Source organism: Hordeum vulgare, chromosome 2H (genome assembly GCF_904849725.1).
Source record: "Hordeum vulgare subsp. vulgare chromosome 2H, MorexV3_pseudomolecules_assembly, whole genome shotgun sequence".
NCBI lineage: Eukaryota > Viridiplantae > Streptophyta > Magnoliopsida > Poales > Poaceae > Hordeum > Hordeum vulgare.
Window position 1 is genome coordinate 291327668 of NC_058519.1, and position 10029 is coordinate 291337696.

Genomic DNA, 10029 nt, shown 5'->3' on the forward strand with positions numbered 1-10029 from the left:
GATGGCTTCTTCTCTCTCTTGGATCTTCAATACAAAGTTCTCCATGATCTTCATGGAGATCTATCCGATGTAATCTTCATTTGCAGTGTGTTTGTCGAGATCCGATTAATTGTGGATTTATTATCAAATTATCTATGAGTCTTGTTTGAGTTTCTTCTGATCTCTTATATGCATGATTTCATATCCTTGTAATTCTCTTCGAGTTGTGGGTTTTGTTTGGCCAACTTGATCTATGATTCTTGCAATGAGAGAAGTGCTTTGTTTTGGGTTCATACCGTGCGGTGACCTCACCCAGTGACAGAAGTGGTAGAGAGGCACGCATCATGTTGTTCCCATCAAGGGTAAAAAGATGGGGTTTATATCTATTGCATGAATTTATCCCTCTATATCATGTCATCTTGCTTAAGGCGTTACTCTTTTCGTCATGAACTCGTTACACTAGATGCATGCTGGATAGCGGTCGATGTGTGGAGTAATAGTAGTAGATGCACACAGTATCGGTCTACTTGTCTCGGACGTGATGCCTATATGTATGATCATTGCCTTAGATATCTTCATGACTTTGCGCGGTTCTATCAATTGCTCGACAATAATTCGTTCACCCACCGTAATATTTGCTATCTTCAGAAAAGCTTCTAGTGAACACTATGGACCCCGGGTCTACTTCACATCATATTTTCAGCCTTACACTTTTACTTTGTTGCACTTTCCACCTTCAGATCTCACTTTGCAATCAATCTTGAAGGGATTGACAACCCCTTTATAGCGTTGGGTGCAAGCTCGTTTGTGTTTGTGCAGGTACTCTGTACACTTGGCTTGATTCTCCTACTGTATTGATACCTTGGTTCTCAAAACTGAGGGAAATACTTACTGCTACTGTGTTGCATCACCCCTTCCTCTTCAAGGGAAAACCAACGCAAGCTCAAGAGGTAGCAAGAAGAATTTTTGGCGCCGTTGTCGGGGAGGATCAAGTCAACAATAGTCTGCCGTCAACGTGTCAATCTCTGGCACGGGGGATTATTCTAAGTGAAGCTTATCCAAGTAAGTGTCGCAACTCATCTCTTGCATTTACTTTTTTGCCTCTCGTTTTCCTCTCCCCCACTTCTGAAAAACAAAAACTTACAAAAATATTTGCCTTTTTCGTTTGCCCTTTTCTTTCGCTTGCTTTCTATTCCCTTGTGTTTTTGTCTGCTTGCTGAAGTCACCATGACTGAAAAAACCAAACTTTGTGACTTCTCAATACTAATAATAATAATTGTATTAGTACTCCGATTGCTCCCGCTACTAGTGTGGAATCATACAAAATCAATGCTGCTTTGCTGAATCTTGTTATGAAAGAGCAATTCTCTAGCCTTCCTAGTGAAGATGCCGCATCCCATCTTAATACCTTCATTGAGCTTTGCGATATGCAAAAGAAGAAAGATGTTCATAATGATGTGATTAAATTGAAGCTATTTCCGTTCTCGTTGCGAGATCGAGCAAAAACATGGTTTTTATCTTTGCCCAAAAATAGTATTGATTCTTGGAACAAGTGCAAAGATGCTTATATATCCAAGTATTTTCCGCCGGCTAAGATTATCTCTCTCCGTAACGATATCATGAATTTTAAGCAACTTGATCATGAACATGTTGCACAATCTTGGGAGAGAATGAAATTGATGATTAGAAATTGTCCCGCTCATGGCTTGAGTCTTTGGATGATTATACAAATCTTCTATGATGGTTTCAATTTCGCTTTTAGAATTATCTTGGACTCTACCTCCGGTGGAAAGTTCATGGAAATCACACTAGGAGAAGCCAAAAAACTCCTAGACAATATCATGACAAATTATTCTCAGTGGCACACTGAAAGGTCACCTACTAGTAAGAAGGTACACGCTATAGAAGAAATTAACTCGTTGAGTGCTAAGATGGATGAGTTAATGAAATTGTTTGCTACTAAAGGTGCTCCTTTAGATCCAAATGATATGCCCTTGTCTTCCTTGATTGAGAGTAGCAATGAAAGCTTGGACATTAATTTTGTTGGTAGGAATAATTTTGGCGACAGCAATGCTTTTAGAGGAAACTATATTCCTAGGCCTTTTCCTAGTAATCCCTCTAATAACTTTGGCAACTCCTATAACAATACTCATGGAAAGTACAATAAATTACCCTCTGATCTAGAGAGTAATATCAAAGAGTTTATCAACTCGCAAAAGATTTTCAGTGCGTCCATAGAAGAAAAACTACTCAAAATTGATGATTTGACTAGGAGCATTGATAGAATGTCTCCTGATATTGATGCTTTAAAAGCTAGATGTGCTCCTCCCAAAATCAATATGGATGAAACTCTGAAAGCTATGCGTGTTTCCATGAATGAGAGTAAAGAAAGAACCGCCCAAATTCGTGCTAGACATGAATGGCGTAAAAAGGCGTGTTCTCATGATGAGAATCACGAAGATCTTAAAGTGCTTGGTGTGACTCCCATTGAATCCTTGTTTTCTAGTGTCAAACCTAATGATGATGGGGCTGGATATGAATCCACCTTGGTTGAAAAACGCCCCAATGATTCGAAGTCTATCTATCTTGATGTTAAAAGCATTGAAAGTGGAGTAGAGGATATCAAAACTTTGAGTAGTAATGAAACTACTACTTTGGATTTCAAGGAATTCAATTATGATAGTTGCTCTTTGATTGAATGTATTTCCTTGATGCAAAAACAAGGCCTTTACCGATCATATCGTCAATGCTATGATAAAATCTCTTGAAGAAAAACTTGAGTGGGAAGTTTCTATTCCTAGAAAGATTCATGATGAGTGGGAACCTACTATCAAAATCAAGATCAAAAACTATGAATGCAATGCTTTGTGTGATTTGGGTGCTAGTGTTTCCGCGATTCCAAAGTCTTTATGTGATGTTCTAGGCTTCAATGAGATTGAGGAGTGCTCTCTTAATTTGCATCTTGCGGATTCTACTGTTAAGAAACCCATGGGAAGGATCAATGATGTTCTTATTATTGCTAATAGGAACTATGTACCCGTGGATTTCATTGTGCTTGATATTGATTGCAATCCTACATCCCATATCATTCTTGGTAGACCTTTCCTAAGGACTATTGGTGCTATCATCAATATGAAGGAAGGGAATATTAGATTTCAATTTCCTTTAAAAAAAGGCATGGACCATTTTCCAAGAAATAAAATAAGATTGCCTTATGAATCCATGATGAGGGCTAGTTATGGTTTGAGCACCAAAGACGACGATACTTGATTCTATCACCTTATGCCTAGCTAAGGGTGTTAAACAATAGCGCTTGTTGGGAGGCAACCCAATGAATTTATCTTTGCTTTTTTGCTTTCTATTTTTTTGCGTCCAGACCATCATAATTCTGTTATGATTGTGTCTTTTGTGTTTATTTTTGTGTTTTAGCCAAGTAAAACCTTTATGACTAGTTTGGTGATGGTTGTTTGATCCTGCTGGAAAAAGACAGAAACTTTTCGCTCACGAAATTATTTTTCATTTTTATCTAGAAAGAGCTTTTGAGTTGATTCTTTTTGCTGCTGCTTGGTATGCCATTTTCCCAAACTGTCGTAATTGTTAAGAATTTTGGAGAAATCAGAGGTATACGAAGTATACAGATTTCTACACACTGGTCTGCTTTTGACAGACTCTGTTTTTGTTGTGTTGATTGCTTGTTTTGATGAAACTATGTATAGTATCGGGGGCTACTAGCCATGGAAAAGTGAGAATACAGTAATATAACACCAATATAAATAGAAATCAAGTTTGCTACAGTACCTCAAGAGGTGGTAGTTTGTTTTATTGTGCTAATGATTTCACGAGTTTCTGTTTAAGTTTTGTGTTGTGAAGTTTTCAAGTTTTGGGTGATGTTCTCATGGACAAAGGGATAAAGAGTGGAAAGAGCTGAAGCTTGGGGATGCCCAAGGCATCCCAAGACAAATTCAAGGACACCAAAAATCCTAAGCTTGGGGATGCCCCGGGAAGGCATCCCTTTTTAGTCTTCAATCCAACGGTAACATTACTTGGAGCTATATTTTAATTCACCACATGATATGTGGTTTGCTTGGAGCGCCTTGTATCGTAGTAGTCTTTCCTTTTTGTTGTGTCACAATCATCCTTGTTGCACACCTTTGAGAGAGCCATGCACTCATCGTGAATTTGCTAGAATATTCCTTGAGCTTCGCTTATATCTTTTGAGTTTGGCAATTTATCTCACATGTGCTATACTTAGATCTTTTAGAGCACGGGGGTGTCATATTTTGGAGAAATAAGAACTCTCGATCTTCACTTATATCTTTTTGAGAGTGATCACTCTGATTAACTTGGTAGTTGGATTGTGCTATGAAAGTAGTCCCAAAGGTGATAGGCACCCAAAGAGGATACAATAAAACTTCCATCTTCATGTGCATTGATTAGAAAGAGAAGTTTGATTCCTTTCAAATAGTTTTGAGACATGGATTTGGTAATATTAAGAGTTATGTTAGTAGGGTGTTGTGAATCTAGAAATACTTGTGTTGAAGTTAGTGATTCCCGTAGCATGCACGTATGGTGAAACGCTATGTTAGGAAGTCGGAGCATAATTGATCTATTGATTGTCATCCTTTGTGTTGCGGTCGGGACCGCGCGATGTTTAACACCTACCAACCCTTCCCTAGGAGTATGCGTTTAGCACTTTGTTTCAATTACTAACAAAAACTTTCGCAATAAGTATGTGAGTTCTTCATGACTAACGTGAGTCCATGGTATAGATGCACTTTCACCTTCCACCATTGCTAGCCTCTCTAGTGCCGTGCAACTTTCGCCGCTGCACGAGCCCACCTTATGCCTTCCTCAAAACAGCCACCATACCTACCTACTATGGCATTTTCATAGCCATTCCGAGATATATTGCCACGCAACTCCCACCATTCCGTCTCATGACTTGTGCCGTCACTCTCATATTGCCATTGGATGATCGTAAGATAGATAGCGAGTCATACGTCAGGCTAGATAGTTGCACATCCCAGTACACTGCCGGAGGCATTTCCTATAGAGTCATCATTTTTCTAAGCATTGAGCTTTGAGTAAATTAAAGTGTGATGATCATCATTATTAGAGCATTGTCCCATGTGAGGAAATAAAAAAAAGAGGCCAAATTTGCCCACACAAAAAAAGCGATATGGAAAGAGGCCAAAGAGCCCAAACAAAAAAAGAGAGAAAAATAGAGAAGGGACAATGCTACTATATTTTCCACACTTGAGCTTCATAATAGCTCCATGTTCTTCATGACTCAGAGTCTCTTGTTTCGTCACCACCATGTGCTAGTGGGAATCTTCGTTAGATAACTTGGCTTGTATATTCCAATGATGGGCTTCCTCAAAATTTCCCTAGGTCTTCGTGAGCAAGCAAGTTGGGTGCTCACCCACTAGTTTTCCTTTTGAGCTTTCATACACTTATCGGTCTAAGTGCATCTGTTGCATGGAAATCCCTACTCATTCACATTGATATCTATTGATGGGTATCTCCATAGCCCTTTGATACGCCGAGTCGATGTAACCATCTCCTCCTTTTAGCCTCACAACCTCCAGCACACTCTATTTCACCTATAGTGCTATATCCATGGCTCACGCTCATATATTGCGCGAGAGTTGAAAAAGGTTTGAGAAAGTAAGAGTGCGAAAACAATTACTTGGCCAATACCGGGGTTGTGCATGATTTAAATTCGTTGTGTGGGGATGATGGAGCATAGTGAGACTATATGATTTTGTAGGGATAACTTTCTTTGGCCTTGTTATTTCGAAAGTCCATGATTACCTTGCTAGTTTGCTTGAAGTATTATTGTTTTCATGTCAATAACAAACTAATGTTTTGACTCTTACGGATCTGAACATTCATGTCACATGAAAGAACTTACAAAGGACAAATATGCTAGGTAGCATTCCACATCAAAAATTCAGTCTTTATCACTTCCTTACTCGAGGACGAGCGGGAGTTAAGCTTGGGATGCTTTATACGTCTCCAACGTATCTATAATTTTTTATGGTTCCATGCTATTATCTTGTCAAACTTTGGATGTTTTGTATGCCTTTTATATTTTTTTTGGGACTAACTTATTAACTCAGTGCCAAGTGCCAGTTCCCGTTTTTCCGTGTTTTGACCCTTTTCAGAGGAGAATATTAAACGGATTCCAAATGGAATAAAACTTCCAAAAAGATTTTTTCCGGATCAGAAGATACGCAGGGGCATGAGAACCAAGGCAGAGGCCACGAGGGGAGGCCACAAGGCCCCTAGGCGTGGCCAGGGGGGCGCGCCTTGCAGGCTTGTGGCCCCCCTGTGGCTCGTCTGCCATACTTCTTCCGTCTATAAATCCCCAAAAAATCCAAAACCACGGGAGGGATCCATGAAAATACTTTTCCGCCGCCGCAAGCTTCTGTCTTCGCAAGATCCCATCTGGGGCACGTTCTGCTGCCCTGCCGGAGGGGGATTCGGATACGGAGGGCTTCTTTATCAACACCATTGCCTCTCCAATGATGCGTGAGTAGTTCACCATAGACCTTCGGGTCCATAGCTAGTAGCTAGATGGCTTCTTCTCTCTCTTGGATCTTCAGTACAAAGTTCTCCATGGTCTTCATGGAGATCTATCCGATATAATCTTCTTTTGCGGTGTGTTTGTCGAGATCTGATGAATTGTGGATTTATGGTCAGATTATCTATGTATCTTATTTGAGTTTCTTCTGATTTCTTATATGCATGATTTCATATCCTTTTAATTCTCTTCGAGTTGTGGGTTTTGTTTGGCCAACTTGATCTATGATTCTTGCAATGGGAGAAGTGCTTGGTTTTGGGTTCATACCATGTGCTGAACTCACCCAGGGACAGAAGGGGTAGCGAGGAACACATCGTGTTGTTGCCATCAAGGGTAAAAAGATGGGGTTTATATCTATTGCATGAATTTATCCCTCTACATCATGTCATCTTGCTTAAGGCGTTACTCTGTTCGTCATGAACTCAATACACTAGATGCATGTTGGATAGCGGTCGATGTGTGGAGTAATAGTAGTAGATGCAGACAGTATCGGTCTACTTGTCTCGGACGTGATGCCTATATGTATGATCATTGCCTTAGATATCGTCATGACTTTGCGCTGTTCTATCAATTGCTCGACAGTAATTCGTTCACCCACCATAATATTTGCTATCTTGAGAGAAGCCTCTAGTGAACACTATGGCCCCCGGGTCTACTTCACATCATATTTTCAGCCTTACACTTTTACTTTGTTGCACTTTCCACCTTCAGATCTCACTTTGCAATCAATCTTGAAGGGATTGACAACCCCTTTATAGCGTTGGGTGCAAGCTCGTTTGTGTTTACGCAGGTACTCCTGACACTTGGCTTGATTCTCCTAGTTGATTGATACCTTGGTTCTCAAAACTGAGGGAAATACTTACTGCTACTATGCTGCATCACCCTTTCCTCTTCAAGGGAAAAACCAACGCAAGCTCAAGAGGTAGCACTCGGATCTAGGGTAATCTGGGAATACCCTAACAGTGCATAGGTACTGACTCTGATTGAAATCCTGGTACTGCTTCTGCACTGTATACTCTGGTTACCAGCGGTAGCCGGCTACTGACATCATCCTGACCAGCATGGCCGTGTGACCCGGCACATCAATGCACCTAGTCAGACGAACCACGTGACGAGAAGGACGGCGAGGTATGTGAAATAGAGAGTAATGCAAGAGGCATTAGAGCTATGGAGATAAAATTGGGCAGCATAACGGCTGTAAATGCTCAAAAACAATTTTGAGACAATCCACAAAAGATAGGATAGCATAACCACTCAACTATCAAGTTCAATTCCATGGTCATCAAAACTTATTTTCTTTTCCTTGGAACAAAAGAAACTCGGATCAACTCTCGAACTGTTTTCCTACAACCTACTGAATAGTGACACGCGATCCTGAGAGATAGATAAGTAACCTAGTTCTTAATACCCGTAGAAAAGACGAGGATGATCAGAATAGAATGAATTGAGAAGAGAAGCAAGAAACTAACGTTCCCTTCCACAAACAATTCCCTTATATATAACTAAAGCAATTCTAGACTCAACTTCGACCAGTTTGGCTTGGTAATCCTACAGTCAGTCACGCTCTGATACCAATGCTGTCGGGACCCCGATCCTATGCCATAGGAATCCAGTCTAGAACACATTGCATCCCTTTGCGGTCTAACGCACGGTTAACCCCACGGCTGCCATCTTACCTTAGCCGGGACCGTTTGCGCCTTTTAACTCACATATGCATTAGTGTCGCTAGCATTCCAATGTCAAAGAACCCGGGTCGACATATCTAGTCATAAACTCAAGTGGCTCGACTATACAGAGACAGGCATACATAACCCAGTAAAGCAGGTGTCGGTCATCAGCGAGTGTAGACGAGTCGTAATAAACTACAAGGACTCCATTACACCGCGTGGCATTTCGCCGTAGGAACAAACACAACAACTAAGAAGGATACATGTTAGTCGACCAATGTGTCTGGAGTAGTAGCGAACTACCAAGGCTCATTGGAAGCACAAAGGGGCATTTCTCTACATAGAAAGCTACTAGGGGCATACGACTAGGTGTCGAATACCATACATATCACAGTGCATCACACGTACGCATGACATACTCGATATGCATAAATACAACAATGGCATCACAACATAACCATACAACGACCTAAGATTTATTTAGAAGACTCAGAAAAGTCTTGCATAATATGTTCATACAGGCAGGGGTCACACGACCCTACACTCAAGTCATACAAGCAGAGTTATACAAACCAACACAAGCATAAAATATGTCTGATAAAGATAGATGAAAGGGAAAAGACATAAAGCCTGACTATCTATAGATTCCTTCGGAAAGGGGCTAGGTCATACGTGGGACACAAGTTACTCGTCATCATCGATGTCTAGATAGAACCCACCTGTTGGCTCGTGGGTATCCTCTGCAACAAATATTAAGCAAACATGAGTACAAGAGTACTCAGCAAGTCTTTAGAACAAATCTATCTACTCATGCAAAGGTATCAACAAAGGGGGTTGTGGTGTTTCATGCAGCAAGCCAGCTTTGACTCTTGGCTAGACTAAACTACAATTTTAAATAGTTTTAAGAACTTTGATAAGTCATACACGAGTCCACTACCACCACAACAATACACTATCATGAACTCCTTTCCGTCTCCCTACGGAAATGCCATACATGATACTCACGCTTATCTTGATAGTTTTATGAGTAGCCATTAAAGTTGTTTATGAACAACATATCTCTCCAAGTAGTCCATATCCACGGACGCGGTTTTCGAATAGATCATTACCCTGCAGGGGTCTACTTCTTCACACACGTTCTCGCCACTTATCGCCATGTGCATGTCATGCACCTTGGTAACCTTCAAGCGGAAGCCTAGCGAGGGAGTCGGCCACGACCGTTAACCACGCTAATACCTAGTCCAGTTTATCGCCTATTTGAGACTAACCCGCACGGAAGTCCGGCCGAGGTTTCCTCCACGGCCCCAAACGATGTGCGTAGGGTTCCCAAGCCCACCATCCGGGTGCCACTTGGTACACCATGCCACTGCCTACCGCATCATAGCCCACCTCTAAGGTCAGCACTATGCACAGCCTCCAACATGACTATAAACACCAGAAACTACTTGCAACTCCTGGACCGAGTACTAGGCCATTAATAAGTCGAGCGGGGTCATATTTCAGGGCCGAGCATGTGGTAGTAACTAGTCTTGGATTACATACATGGAACTCAGTTCCTAAGGACGGTTCGAATGAAACAACCCGCCATGTACTCCTACATAGCCTTTCATCGGTACCTTTACCAAATCAGGTTCGACACCTATTCTTAGTCACTAGAACACAATCATCCATTTTTGTTCATCACCCATATGAAACAGACCTGACACAACTTTAGGCATCGCAAGCATAGCAAGGAAAAGGCTCATGATGGCTGAGGCAACTACCAGGTATGCTAGGTTGCAAGGTTTGGCTATTTAC